The following is a 14,012-nucleotide window of genomic DNA, read 5'->3' as shown; positions in this document are numbered from 1 at the left end:
AATTAAGCTTTGACTCTTTCAGCCTAAATGTAGCGTTCATATCTTCTCTGGGATTCACAGGGAGAACTTGCAGCAAGAGAGGGAAATTGCACAGTAATATTGAGACCGTTACGAGTTTGATGACCCTGTGCTGATAGATGACGTTAAGTACAGGTATGTGTTAGACTGATACAAAGTCAAATACAGACAACCAAGTTTTTCAGTTTTCAACCCAAATGTTCAGCTCACAGTGAGCTGGGGAGAGGACTTTTACAACACTCCTGCTGCTCCCATTGGGGTAGAGATGTTCCTCCGACGGAGTGGAATGTCTTGGAAAACTGGAAGAAGTTTTGATGTAAACTTAATATGCTTTAAAAAAGTATGCAGACCAAGGCAAAGCCTGTGAGTACGTCACTGAACTGGGTCTTTGTGCCTGGGACTGGGCTGTCACAGGTGTAATATCCCTCAAGTCAAATGAAGGGCAAAGCTTGGGAAGGAAAGACAAGCAGACAAAAGCCACAAGCCCTGAGCTTTTTAACCTCCTTGGATGTTCCATCTTGAGCAGATCCCATTTTGAGGGTTATTGATTGAGACCTGTCTTGTCCAGGACTGGGGCATCCCTGCCCTTTTTTATTACTATTCTTTTTTTTCCTATAACTTCTATCAGCACAAAAAACACACTTAAAGCCCAGCAGTGCTCCTCTAGGAACAGTTCTCCTGACTCGCATCTTGTGTTTTGCTGCAGAGGTTTCTCTGTAGGCTTTGGCAGGTGGAGGGAGGGAGACGTGCTCTGGCTGCCCTTGGCTTTCCTTGGAGCGAGTTGTTCTCCCGAGACAGACTGGATCTCTCTTATGAACAGGGCAAGAGCCTGAGAAAGGGAGGAAGAAACCAGAGCTGCTCAGCTCTGTCTGCATCGTTAGCCAGCAGAAATAAAAGGATGGGAAAGAGAGAAAGAGACAGTTCTGCCTGAGATGTTCCAGATCTACCCAGTTTCACAGATCAATCTATTTTAAGATGTTATCAAGCACCGTTCACAGTAAGGTGAAAGGTTGCAGATTTGCACTAGCAACGTGTTTCTCCTCTCAGCTCTCTGCTGGGTCCCGAATCATCTCTGAGGACTCAGGAAAGGAGCGTGTTTGGGGCACAGATTTAGCTGCAGTCTGGCAGATGGCGCAGAAACGGCCTTTGCTAAAATGGTTGGATGCAAGAGCTTAGCTGGGGATTACGGGGAGGGTTTCCTTCTCCCCTTCTGAAAGCTGTAACTGTGTCGGCTGCCTTATAACTGCTTTGGTCATGAGGGTGGAGCACAGAACAGCGGACTGTCCTTGGTGGTGGTGGACAAGATCCACCACAGCCCAGTTTATCACCGCAGAGAGTTTTTCTTGTTCGTGGGGCGCTTTGGGAAGGGCCGGCCTGTCTGTGAGCGAAGGCTCTGCCAGATGGGGAATTAGATTAGCTGCTGTCTTACCTCAAGCATCTTTCTAGACGGCTTGCACAGGAGGCAGAAATGCTTCATTTCAGGTACTTTCTCTTGATTCTCAGCCAGCTGAAATACAACTACGGCTGTTTTATTGCCATCACCTACAAGTGTGATCATAACAGCAAGGAAAATACATCTGTCTGTTGTTCATTGGGAAAATTACTGCTCCTAAATGAGCTATCAGAGAAGGCTGCAGCTGTGCTCAGAGACAGGCTGGTTGCATGAAGGTACAAACCTTCGTGGTAGGTTAACACGATCAAAAGCTCTTGCTCTGCCATGGATTCTCCTGATAACCTCAGATAAGTCCTTTGGCCACTGTTTGGTTCAGTTTTTGGTTGGCACCTGGGGGTGATGGCATGGCTCTGGCCACAGGGCTTGTGAATCAACCAGCTTAGAGTCCCACCGCCCTCCAGCCAGGTCTCAGACACCTAATTACATCCATAAATGTGAGCTGTCATCCCATGGATGGAACATTCTGTGCCCAGCTAAGCATTTTCACTAATTTTAGTGAATTTCTATGGATTAGTGTTCTATTGAATTGGGTGATTTCAACATGGTGAAATCTTTGAAGCAAAAAGAAGGGGGGTTTGCCATAAAAGACCCAGTGAGCACCACAAACAGGGCTTTCCCCTCCTTCCTGGGGCCAGCCGAGCCTTTCCCTGCAGAGACAAGGGACAGATGCTCATGAATATCACTGGACACAGGGAAGATGATGGCGCTGAATCTGCTGTTCTCTCCCACCAAGAAACAGTTGGTTTAAGAGACGCCTCTGGCAGCTGGATATGTTGCTGCTTCAGAGGCTCTGCTGCTGACATCTCTGCTCTGTATCTCAATAAAGGATTTCTCTGCCTCTTCTCCCTCCATAAAGCACAACCTATATTTAGAGTGTTTGGAGTTGTGTATTTAAGCAGCAGGCTTAATTAAATTCTCCCGATGAAGGAATCAGCCCCTGTTGTCTCTTCCTGATCTAAACCACAGACTGTAAATGCAGCCTGCCCAGGGCTGGAGGGGACAAAATTCAAATGCGGACCTTCTGCTCTGCCCTTAGAGAAAAGGCTTTTGAACCCAAGTGGAGGATCCCAGATGAGTGGAACTGCCGGGCGTACCCCAGAGCTGCTGCTCAGGAGCAGTGAGGATAAAGCTCTCTTCTTTCCTTGAAGCCTGGATAAAAAGACCCTTTTTCTGGGTATTTTTTGCTAGTATCAGAGTTTAGGAGCAGGGAGGCAAATCTCTGCTTTTTTCTGCAGAGAAGTTCCCAGAAGACATCATTATATGTTTGTTTATTGAATTAAAAAAGAACGTAATCCTTTCCTAGGCTTTCTGCCATTTCTATATGAGGGCATGCACAAATAATGGAAACACATCTTCTCCAGTTATTTATCTGAAGAGAAATGCTTAATGCATTACGATGTATTCCACTTGGAGTCCAGTATCCTGCATTCAGTACATTAAAACTGTAACTCAATTACACCAGAAGCTGGAGTCCTAATGAAGATCAGGACCTGCTGGGGCTGCAGGGATCAGCAGGAGGAAATAGCCTTTGTTCCCAAGATCTCAGTTTGAGCAGGGCTCTGCCCATCTTTTCCAGGTGCAAAGAGCTAAGCATCCAGAAAAGGTATTTCTCTGTCATGCAACAGAACATAAAACCTAATAATGGATGGGAGAGAAGAGTGAGGGAGAAGCTGTAGCATTGCCCTCAGGGTGCTGTGAGACGTGGGTGATGGAGCATCCGAAATGCTTCACACGGGCCAAAATCAGGCTGGGCAAAGGAGCCTGGGTCCATCTGCATGACATGTCCCAAGGTGAGTGACGCAGGGCCATACAGATCTGCGGGAGAGCGAGGGGTTTGGGGTCTCGAGGGCTCTTGACACACAAATCCTCTTTCTCAGCCGTGCTGCAGAGCTATCTCCAGACCTACCTTAAGGGCAAGGAGCCCATCTGGTTCCCAGCTCCGTATGCCAACACTGGCCGACAAAGTGTAGGGACAAATTTAATGTATAGAGGAGGAGGAGATGGCCGGAGAACATCCTGATAGGTGTAAAAGCTGATCTTTGCTCTGACAGCATGACCCAGCCTGTTCCCCTCCTCCCTGGAAGTCTGGATTTGAATGCACAGCAGGCGTGTGCACAGCAGCTCTTCCTGCAGCAGGGAACCAGTGGCCAGCGCTCTTTGCCACCTGCCAGAGATCAGCCCCAAGGACAAGTGTTGCACCGTGTCACCGTCAGAAGGACCTCAGTGCCCCTTCTGGGTAGGAAACAGCCTGAGCATCAGCTGCGTGGGCACTCACAATCCTCCACTGACCGGAGCAGGAGAAGGAGCTTGTTAATCTGCCACTGTTGAAATGCTGTCGTACAGCTCAGCTGGAGGGAGCAGGGGTTATGTTATCCTCTCCTCTGCTCTTTGCTCTCCTCCGCAGCTCCCCAGCCGTGACTTGCCAAGCTGATTGAAACACATGGGATGCTACAGGTCCAGTTCTCCAGGATGGTATTTTGGGCAGGATGCTCAGTCTTCCAGAGCTAATATCATACAGGGCTAAATGCAGCACCCGCGCTCTGCCAAATCCCCAGAGAAATGGTGTTTTTCTGTGCCTGCTGTTGCCGCTCGTGTTATTGCTGTAGTTGTAGAAATAATATGCTTTATTGATGACTTTTTATTTCCTGTTGGAGCGGCATAAATATGTATACACACATTGTAAGTGTATTCATACAAGTGAAAATTATTGCTAAGCCCAGCCCAAAGAGGACATTAAAATGAAGCTGGATTTGATTTTAAGTAAAGACATAGAGGGATGACATTCAGTCTCTCTAGGATCTGCCTCTATTTGCATTTTTAATGTGTCTGGAACAACCAAATGCATCAGCGTGGGACAAACACAGGGACCAAATCAAAACTCTTGAGTGGTGGCAAACTGCTGTGCTCTCATGCTGGGAAACTGTCCCCTAAAAGTGGTGCAGAAGGCTCTTGTTTGGCCCCTGCAAGTGCTGTGCTGGAGCGGGGACACCGGCTGTCCTTAGGGAAGGTCATGTCCTTTGTGTTTGGCTGTCAGACCCCGGCCAAGGTTGCCCCTTTCCAAACCCACACCATCCTGATTCTTCAGACCCTTCCTGCTGTTGCACCTCCGCATTTTGGCTGCATCCGTTTAGCTCTTCAATGCTTCTGCCATGTGCACGTGTGAATTATGCTGTTACCTTCTCTGCTTCACAGGGGCACTGAGGAGGCTGGATGCTTTGGGATCCCTGGATGAAAGAGCCCTTAGAAATGCGAAGGAGGAATATTCCCCATTAGCAAATGCAGGGTGGAAAAGACAACGCAGCAGGAAAGGGCTGGAGTGAAAAAGACAGCAGAGATGAGAGCAGGAATAGAAACGCCCATCACGGAGCAGATAATGCAGGTGGATATGGCAAGAAAAAGCTGAAGTGGGCACTGCCTGTTACAATTCATTAATGCAGCAAAGTCAGAACACATCAACTCTGTACCAGAAAGAAAATAATTGAATAAATTTCGTACAAACAAAATGGCAGGTGCTGCTGAATTTTGCTGGATCAATAGAAAAGGGACCAGTACTTCACAGAATTAGACCCTTCGAGGCTCAGCAAAGTCATACAGGATGTCCATGACAAAACAAGGACTGAAGTCTCAAACTGCCAAGTCCCATTTCCGCACCTCAAGATGTTCTTTTCTGCTGTGTAGAGATTTCTTATAATCTGTAGCTAAGCATCTCCTTGATGACAGCATTCGATTCTGCTTTTCTTTGCAACTCATCCAACGCTGTAAAAATGGCCTTTATCACACTTGGATATCTCTCGTTAATAAAGTGCCAGGAATTCATTAAGTACAAGGACTGAATGGGGTCGGAATGACAAGGAGAAACTCCACCACAAGAGGAAGTCAAGAGGCTGAGCCTTGGCAGCTGCATCCTCTGCAGAGATGGGGCATCACTCAGGGATGCTTGGAAGGATGCAGGATCCTTCAGGCTCTTGGAAAGCTGTTGAAAGGAAGCTGGAGGCTGGATCCGAGTGCTCCACTGCCTGGGGGTTTGTAGGGAAACGCTGGCACAGCTTTGTCCCTTTGTGAGTGTTTTCTAGGTGTGAGTGGTTTGAAGGGCAGGCTGGGCAGTGAATAGCATTGTGCTGCACATCTGTAGCGTGCGCTTTGTTCCCAGGAGTGGGCAGTTAGACACCGCCTCGTAACATTAAAGTGTGTTTCCTGCTGCTCTCCCGAGCCGGCTTAACCCCTCAGTTCATCCATAAAGCAGCTGCCAGCTCGCATGTACCACACCACAGAGCAAGGAAATTCAGGCCGAGATACCTATTTTCACTGCTGTTTTCATGCTTTCGGCAGCTGCACGATGCTTCTGCTGTCCAGTTGTCCAAAAGACCTTCACAATAAATACCACAGAAGCCATTTTAGCTACAGGCTTCATTAAGAAGTTCATCGCTTGCACGCAATGGCTGCTGCCTGATTTCAGAGATACTGCAGTGCTGTATTACGTGTGAAATGGAGAACAATTTTGTGTTAATTTGTGACTTTGAAAAGGAATAGGTTTTGTTTTAAAGGACGAGACTTGAGCTGCTCCAGAGCAGTTAAGGAACTGCCAGTCCTGGAAGTTTTTAAGAACTGGTTAAACAGCCCTTCAGGTCTATGATTTATACCTTCTTTGAGCTGCTCTTTCAAGAATATGAAGAAAAAGTCTAAAGCAAGTTTCCTAACTAAATTTCCTGGACTAGAAACCGCCAGAGAGCATTATAAAAATGAACAACTCCATGATCTAACTAGCCAGCTACAAGCAGTACCATTCTTCACATAAAAGTTTTCAAAAGCAATTAAAAACTCCGGGAATCTCAAGTCTGGGCATTCAGCATTTTCTAGGAATTGAGCTCATTCAGGTCGGGCTGCAATAATCTGAATTTTCCAGTCCACCTGGGAGTTATCTCATCTCACCCATGCTGTTAGTGGCTTTATGGCATCATGCCATGGAAGAGGATAAACCAAGTCAACAAACCTGAGTTAACAAATTAACACCATTTGTTGAAAGAGCTTGAAAGAGAAATCAGAAAAGGCTGGGAGGAATAAACAGGAAAAACCTCCAAAACAAATCAACAGTCTCAAAGCCGAGTAAGTCACTTCTCCTACCACACAACCAAATTACCTCCTAATAGCTCCACAAACCTTAGGAAGGGAGTGAAATCAAAGCCAAGCGCCCTGCTGCAGCAGCATGCTGTGCTGCTCAATGAATTCCTATTGTTCTTTACCTGCTTTGTTCCTGGGCCGCTGTGCTGGCGTCTCCCTGCTGATGAACACGGGCTGCTGAGTTAGACTTCAGGAAGGTGCGGATGCACCCACGGTGACTGCAAATAGTCCATAAATCCCTCCAGAGAGGGGTAGCAGAGGGGACGGGTGTCTGTCTTCCATCTGCCTTTGGGAGCTTCATCTACACTGGCAGATGGGACAGGAACAGGGACAGGGCATTTCTTGAGTAGACTTCACAATTAGCAAAACTCTCCCTGGCATTACACTGGCCTGTACCAACAAGTGCTGTCCCAGGGCACGGCTTGAGAGTAGCTCAGGACAGGAACCTTTTTGTCCAAAACGGGAACAACTATTTGAATGTTTGCTGGGAACAGTATTAGGGCCATTTTAGCAGTTCAGAGCACAGACAGCCCTGTTTAATGGCACAGGCCCATGGCTGAACATTGCCCAATTTGCTGGTGTAAATATACTCATAGGCTGTTGTTTATGATCACCTACACCACAAAAATTGTAAAGGAGACTCCATCTCTGTCACAGCCCCGGCAAAGAGCCCTTTGATGGTGCTACATGTTCAGCACAGCTTCTGTGAAATCTTTTTCTGGCTCCAAATCCAGCATTAGCAGAACTGATAGGAGTGTGTTACCAGGCTATAAAAGCCTTTACATTGGGCAGTTGGCGCTACAGGAATGGGAGAGGCTTTCTCTGGTTGTCTAATGCGGAGCAGTGGTGGTTGTAGCAGTATTGAGTGTTGCAGTACTATGAGTTCCTGACTGGTTTGAAACCACCAGTGACCTTAATGTAGTGGGAACATCTTCCTCAGCCTTCATCCAGTCTCTGCTTTCCCCAGGGAGATGACTTCGGTGATACGGTCACAGTCTGTGAGATGCTGAGCTACAAAACTTCAGATCTGCCTCCTGCAGATCACTTGGCAGCAAGCGGGCAGTAGCTTCTGCCCACTCTGAAAGTGGATCTGAGCTCCTGCCTTGTATATTCTGTATTTTATTCTGTGCCCAGCATCTGAAAGCCACCAGCATCCCTATGAGCCTTCCCTTGCCAGTGCTGCTTCAAACCAAGTGCAACAGCGGCTGTGCAGGCGTAAGAGCCATCCCCAGAGGATATTGGTTCTTCCTTCGCTGTTGAGTGAAGGTAAAATATAATCTCTGCTGCTGTGTTGAGAGGAGCACAGGAAGGATTCTGCCTGTCTGGATACTCTAATTAATCAGATTTGGTTCAGTTCCCTCGTCTTGGCTCTGAGCTGCGCATTAGTTCACGATCAAGCGCTGCACCGAGGAAGGCTGATGTTTTCCCTTCTCTCCTGCCAGGCAGGGGAAAGCAGCGCAAGAGGGTTTGGAAAGCCACTGCTGAGTGATCTTGCTCTTAATTGCACTCTGCAGGCTGGATTCGTAAAAGCCGGAGGACACATCAGGTTGTTCTTGTTTGTTTTTCTGCCGAGTTCATTTAGAAACAGGGGCTCCCACCTTTGTACTGAAGAAACATCATTTGTTGCACTTGCTGTTGCAGCCGCTGAGAGTTGCAGGTACAGGGGAGGAAGGGAATACTAGAAAACCAAACCCAGACACGGGGTGGCTTTTATTCACACAGAGAGCAGAAAGGCTCAACAGCAGCAAGTAAGAATGTGCCAGCCTGCAATGCACTCAGACAAAAGGATGTTATTGAGTGTGAACACCCAGGTCCTGTTCATCCTTGTGAATAAATCTGCCACTATGATCTTCCAACCAGCGTGTCCTGACACGGGTCTCATACCTTGGGAGCAGGTCTGGCTCGGTTGCAGAACAGCATCCATGTTCATTTTAACCTGGAGAAGAGCAGCAGGTGACACGCTGCGCCCTGGCGGTGCCTTTGTGGTTGCTCGGCTGGCTGCTCGGGCCTGCCCGCACCCCAAAGCCTTTCTCGTCCCTGCAGGTCCCTGTGCTGTCCCTTCTCTGCTCATCCCCAAGCTGTGCCAACGAGCACCGATGTGGCCGTGATTCTGGAGAGCTGTTGACGGACAGTTTCTCAGCCGTTCATTATAGAATATGTTATGTCAGCCCACTGCTCTCCACACTGTGAAAACATATATTATTCCTACAGGTTGCTTCCTGTGGCAGGACGCAAACCCCCGTCTCTCCCCCTCCCTCCTTCATCATGGAAGGAGTAGACACATCTCTCTCTCTGCTACTTGCGGCTGACAGCTTATTTTGTTTGGCCCCAGAGCCCCCTGGCCAGGGCCGTTAGGAGAAGGGAGTGCTGAGGCGCCAAGGGGCCGCTGTGCGCCCGCAGCCATTGTGAGGGATGCTTGGGGGCCTCAATGGCGCCCTCAGCCAGTGTGGGGGTGCAGAGAAGCTTCTGGAATGCCCGCAGTCAGATCTGATCAGCCAATAAAACCTGGGACTCTCATCGAGACTCCGCCCCTTGCCGCGAGTCTCCTGGAGCGTGCGCGAGGTGCTGCCGCCGAGACCCCCCCGGATGGAGACTGCGCCTGCCTTCCCGCCACCTGCGTGAGTGAAACTTCTCCTCGCAGCGTGGCGAGTGTATTTGCTTTCCGTGCCCATTTCCACACGTACTTTCCGTGCTCAATACAAGCACGTGTAAAATTAATCCTCGCATAACTGCGGGTGTATTTTCCTCCCGTGCTTCCACACAAGCACGTGTAACTTTCCGTGCGCATTTGCGCGCGTATTAACCCTTGCAGGATTGCGAGTGTGTTACAAATTAACCCTCGCAGAATTGCGAGTGTACACTTTCCGTTCTCAATACGAGTACGTGTATCCCTTTAAAATAACCCTGCACCGTGTTCAGGCAAGTGTGTGCTCCTCCCGGGCTCAGGGGCGGCTCCGGCACTGTTCCGGTGAACCATGTGTATGCACTCTGGACCGCCTGTTGTACTAGTTGCTGCCCCTTAATAATTTTCCTCAACTGATACCCGAACCTGTATTCAGGTCACTTTTGGAGTGCTAAAACCCTGTTTCTCACTGGCTTAATAAAAGTTGTTTTGGACCCTGTCGTCCCTTAAGCTAACCTCGGGGTGCCTCCGTGACACTTCCCCAGGAGGCTTCACATGAATATGCGTTTCCCCTGCTCTCCGTACTTAAATCAAAGACATCTCCATCCATCCATCCCTTCCCACACCTCTTGTTAATGCTTCTGATAACTGCCTTGCTAATATGCATTTATGTTCTCAGCAGTGCAGAGCAACGTGTATGCAGGAGTCAGGGGTAATTTGCATCCTGCCTAATTCAGCCCTGTCCCCATAGGACTCTGCTCCTTATTCTGATGAGTGGCGTGGGGGACAACTGGTATGTGCCAAATGCGATCTTAAATGTTCTCCTGGGAACAGACTGTCTCACGCTAAGTGCAAAATAAAGCAGAAACAATAAAAATATTTGACAGTATTAAAGAAACCTGAAACCCAGCTTGGGACTTTGGGTTTAGCTCTGTCTTCGCTGCATAAGGTTTTGGGACTGTGGGCAAATCCTGTGGTGTCTCTGCCTCCCCCTGCAGTCTAGGGGCATCGCATCTTAAATCTTACATGCGATCTTCAATCGCATTTGGGCTGTAGTGAAAGATAAAGAGAAATGAATACGATCCATTTGTGTTTCTGAGGGACCAATGCCTCCGGAGAGGGCAAGAATACAAATGCCTCCTCTCTGTTTGCAAAAGGTTTTTGGACTATAACAAAGAGGCACCATGTGCCTGTCCGTGGAGGTTGAACATCTGCACAGGCTGATGCAACTCCCTGTGCTACCAAAGACCCAGTTATAAAGCATGTTTCTGGCTGCATTATCATTATTTATACATTTGCTGAAGAAACAGAGATGATCTTGCCTGCAAATGGCTTAAAGAATGTGTTTTATTTTAGAGGAGTCAGGGACATAAATAGACCCCATTATGCTGAGATGCTGTAAGCAGGACTGAGATAAGGCTTGCATGGAGCTGATTTTTCTGGAGAGTTTGTGCAGAGATCAATTACGCTCCCGTTTTCTTAAAAAAACACAATAAATTGTGGCCTGGGGTGTGATTTGGCTCCGTTCCTGAAACTGTTTGTATCCAAGGACACAAGAGGCTCCTCAGCATGTAACAGCTCGAAATCTAAGTGTGCAGGTCTGCTCTGGTTAGCTGGAGGGCTGTGTCTAGGATTGTGTTTGAAGACAAGGACACGTGGGACATGTGGGGTTTAGGGGACTGTGACAATTTGCAGTGTGGCAGATACAGAGGGGACTCACCCGTGCTGGGTGCTGTAGGAACACAGCAAAACCAGCGTCTCTGCCTCAGGACTCACTGTTTCCTGCTAAACCCATTGCACAGCTTTCCTTGTTCCCAGCGTCAGCTGAAGGCATCAGTTTTGCATGGAAGCAGGGAGCAATTTCTTCTTGGGCCACACCGAACTACCCTGTTGCCAAGTCCACCCCAGCTCCCAGAGTATCCACATATGAGTAATGTCACCCATCCCACATAACCTCTCCCCATTCTTCACCCCATACTTAGAGAAATTTAAGATGCAGCTTTGATGTTTTTCAATTAAATCTATTTTCTAATAGTTTCATCATCCCAAGATCGCCGTGATGGTTAGCACTGAGCTGAAATGCTGCAGAGCACAGCAACTGATACAGTGTGCAAATAGAAATGAATGCATTGAGAAGGCAGAGCTTGGGGAAAGTTAACAATTTCATTAAATTACCTTTAAAAGCTATGCTATTTGTCAGGTGTCAGGAGCACGCTAACAGTAGTGGTGACGTGAACGGTACTGATGGCCTGATGCTGCGGTGGGAGCAGCATTATTTTTAGCCTGATTAAGTCCTACTTTAGATTTTTAACCTAGTTACCAGATGTAGATAAAAACAAAACGAACGCGATGTGTTCCCTGCAGCGCGATGTCCTCGGGCGCTGGCGCAGGCGGCTTTCAAGAGCAAATGAAATGTAATGAACGGTGTACGAGAGGACGTAAGGAGATTGGATTTGTTTTAATGGTTTTCTATAAATACTCTGTCTGGCTGCTAAATGCAAGTGATTATTCTTGTGCTGGCCCCCAAAAGCCTCAAACGGTCCCTTCTAACTAAGGCAAAAGGTGATGTTGAGGGATCAGGAGGTGCCATGGGAGCATCTGCGTGTGTTTCTGCGCTGTTTGGGGCTTTGGGGTCGGGTGACTAATTGCATGACAGTTTGCAGCGTGCGTAACTTCAGGGACTCAGTTCCCCAAGGATTTCTGGGCTTTTCTCATTCAGCTTGGTGCATCTATGTCCTGACTGAAGGCTGTGCTGACGCCTCCCGCTAGAGCAGGTCTGAGGGTGGTGATCGCACCCCAGCTTCCCGAAACCGCATCTGGGAGCACTTCCCTTGCTCCTCCCGATGGGATCAGTGCTGGCCGCCCTAACGGGGTCTGAGCACCGCAGCAGATGTGATCTGGCTGCCCTAACGCCAAGTGAAGAGCAAAACGCTCCTTGGAGCCAGAGAGAGAAAAGGCTGTATCCATCACCCTGCCGCTCCTTATGCTGCCAGGCGGGGCTGTCAGGGCCGATGAACGTTTCCTCCCAGCACAGGGCCCTGACGGGACTGGGGGTGATTTTTGCTGCATCCGTTGCAGAGGTCTGTGCTGAGCGATGCTCGCCCCGCGCCTGCGACAGGACAGGGCTCTGCTGTTTGTCCAAAGGGTGATGGGTACGATTCATGTGAAAGTACAGAGCAGGGACATGTCCCCATGTCCCCGTCTCTCTGGGGAAAGCTGGAAGATGCACAGTGGAGAGCAGACCACCCCCATTAGACCCAATTAAAACCAATAGCTGAATAACAAACATTTACTTGTCTGCAGAGCAAATGAATCTCTGCTTGGCTCTAATCCTGTCCATGATACACTGCGGGACCTTATATCTTGTCTTGCCTCTTCCTGCCTCAGTTTCTTCATCTGTTAAAGGGCTTAAGCAGCACTTACAGGAATATGGAATGAGGAAAATAGAAAATTTAATATCCCATAATAGGAACTGACCAACATGTATGAGTTGACTTTTACAGCAGTCTGAAGTAATGCTCCTCCACCAAAATCTGTAACTGCTTCCACTTTTCTCATGAAAAACCAGAACTGACCACAAAAGAGCCCTCAGCTGCTGAGGTGTGACTGCGTTCCATGTGGGTTTGGGACCTTTCCCTCTGTTTTATTCCCCTTTCCGTTGGCAGAAAGAAGGGAGGTGGGAGTGAGGATGGGTATGTGCGGGTGGGAATGTTTCCTTCTCTTTTCACACATGCTCTCAGATATGATAATTAAAAGAACATGCATTCCCAAAGCTTGTCGTTGGAAAAAAAATGTTTTTCATTAAAAACAACCTCAGCTTTGATTGAAAACTTCCTTGTAGTTCACATCATCACTCTTGCTTGTCTGTTGTGTTCAGTTTTGGGTAACAGCATCACTTCTGCTTCTTTTTTTCACGGAACCACTTCTTTCCCCTTAGAAACAACCAGATGGCATCAAAGCGTCCGCCCGCACCGGCTGGGCTGTGCCGGGCTGGTGGCATCAACCGCTTCCGAAAGGGATGTGACGCGCAGCGTCGCATCCGTTGCGCCGGGCAGATGGGGAACGTTGTCCCCCGGCCTCCTCGTCAAGCTTCAGCCCTGTTGCTACAGGCTCGTTCTCCCAGAAGGAAGGTGCTGACGTGATTTGAATTAGTGATTGTGCCGTGGGAGAAGCTCCTAATGAAGTAATGAGAAGATAAAGATGCAGGCCAGGCAGACCCTACCTTGACCTAGTGACACACATGCAGAACCACTTGTTGCACTGTACTCATTAGGAGTTAATTAGCTCTGATGAGGAAAACACCTTTGTTTCTAGTCATTGCAGAAAAGCCCGGGAGCTGGGTTCCAGAAAGCCCTGAAGCACAAGGTTCCATATCCATAATGTTGCTTCTGGACTGTATTTTTCTTCTTGACGTTTTTCTTCTCACTCATTGAGTATTAAGTGACCTGTCAAATTCACTTTGAAATTAATAATAAGATCACGACTCTAATGCTTTCCTCTTCGCCTGCATCGGGCTTTGCACTGACAGGATCCGTGCTGATGTTTCCCCTTCTTTCTTTCTTCTTAAATGCAAAAGGCCAAAAATAAAGGGGGGGGGGGGTGGAGGGGTAGAAAAGCAAGATGTTTAAAATTTAAACTCCATGAAAGTAATTGTGTTCAGGACCGAGATCTCCCTGCACGCCACCAGACACCGTGGAAATGCTCCTGACATCCAAGCTCCAGCAGCAGCGGGAGCATTCACTGCAGATTCGGGCTGTGATTTTCACTCCCCTTGAATGTTAATGGCACATCATTCTTCAG

General features: G+C 48.2%; 1 long non-coding RNA gene across 2 annotated transcripts in view; it reads left to right on the top strand.

Annotated features, from left to right (window-relative positions):
• Positions 1-14,012, top strand: part of LOC110364090 (uncharacterized) — an 89,585-nt gene that overhangs the window by 49,918 nt on the left and 25,655 nt on the right. The window contains exon 1 of one of the 2 annotated variants that reach the window (XR_002422588.2): positions 6,948-9,207. The exons of the other annotated variant lie outside the window; for it this stretch is intronic. This is a non-coding gene — a long non-coding RNA (uncharacterized LOC110364090). Of the gene's footprint in view, positions 1-6,947; positions 9,208-14,012 lie in introns of those variants that run through there. 2 annotated transcript variants of the gene reach the window in all.

Source organism: Columba livia, chromosome 26, assembly GCF_036013475.1.
Source record: "Columba livia isolate bColLiv1 breed racing homer chromosome 26, bColLiv1.pat.W.v2, whole genome shotgun sequence".
NCBI lineage: Eukaryota > Metazoa > Chordata > Aves > Columbiformes > Columbidae > Columba > Columba livia.
This window is presented reverse-complemented; position numbering and strand designations above follow the sequence as displayed.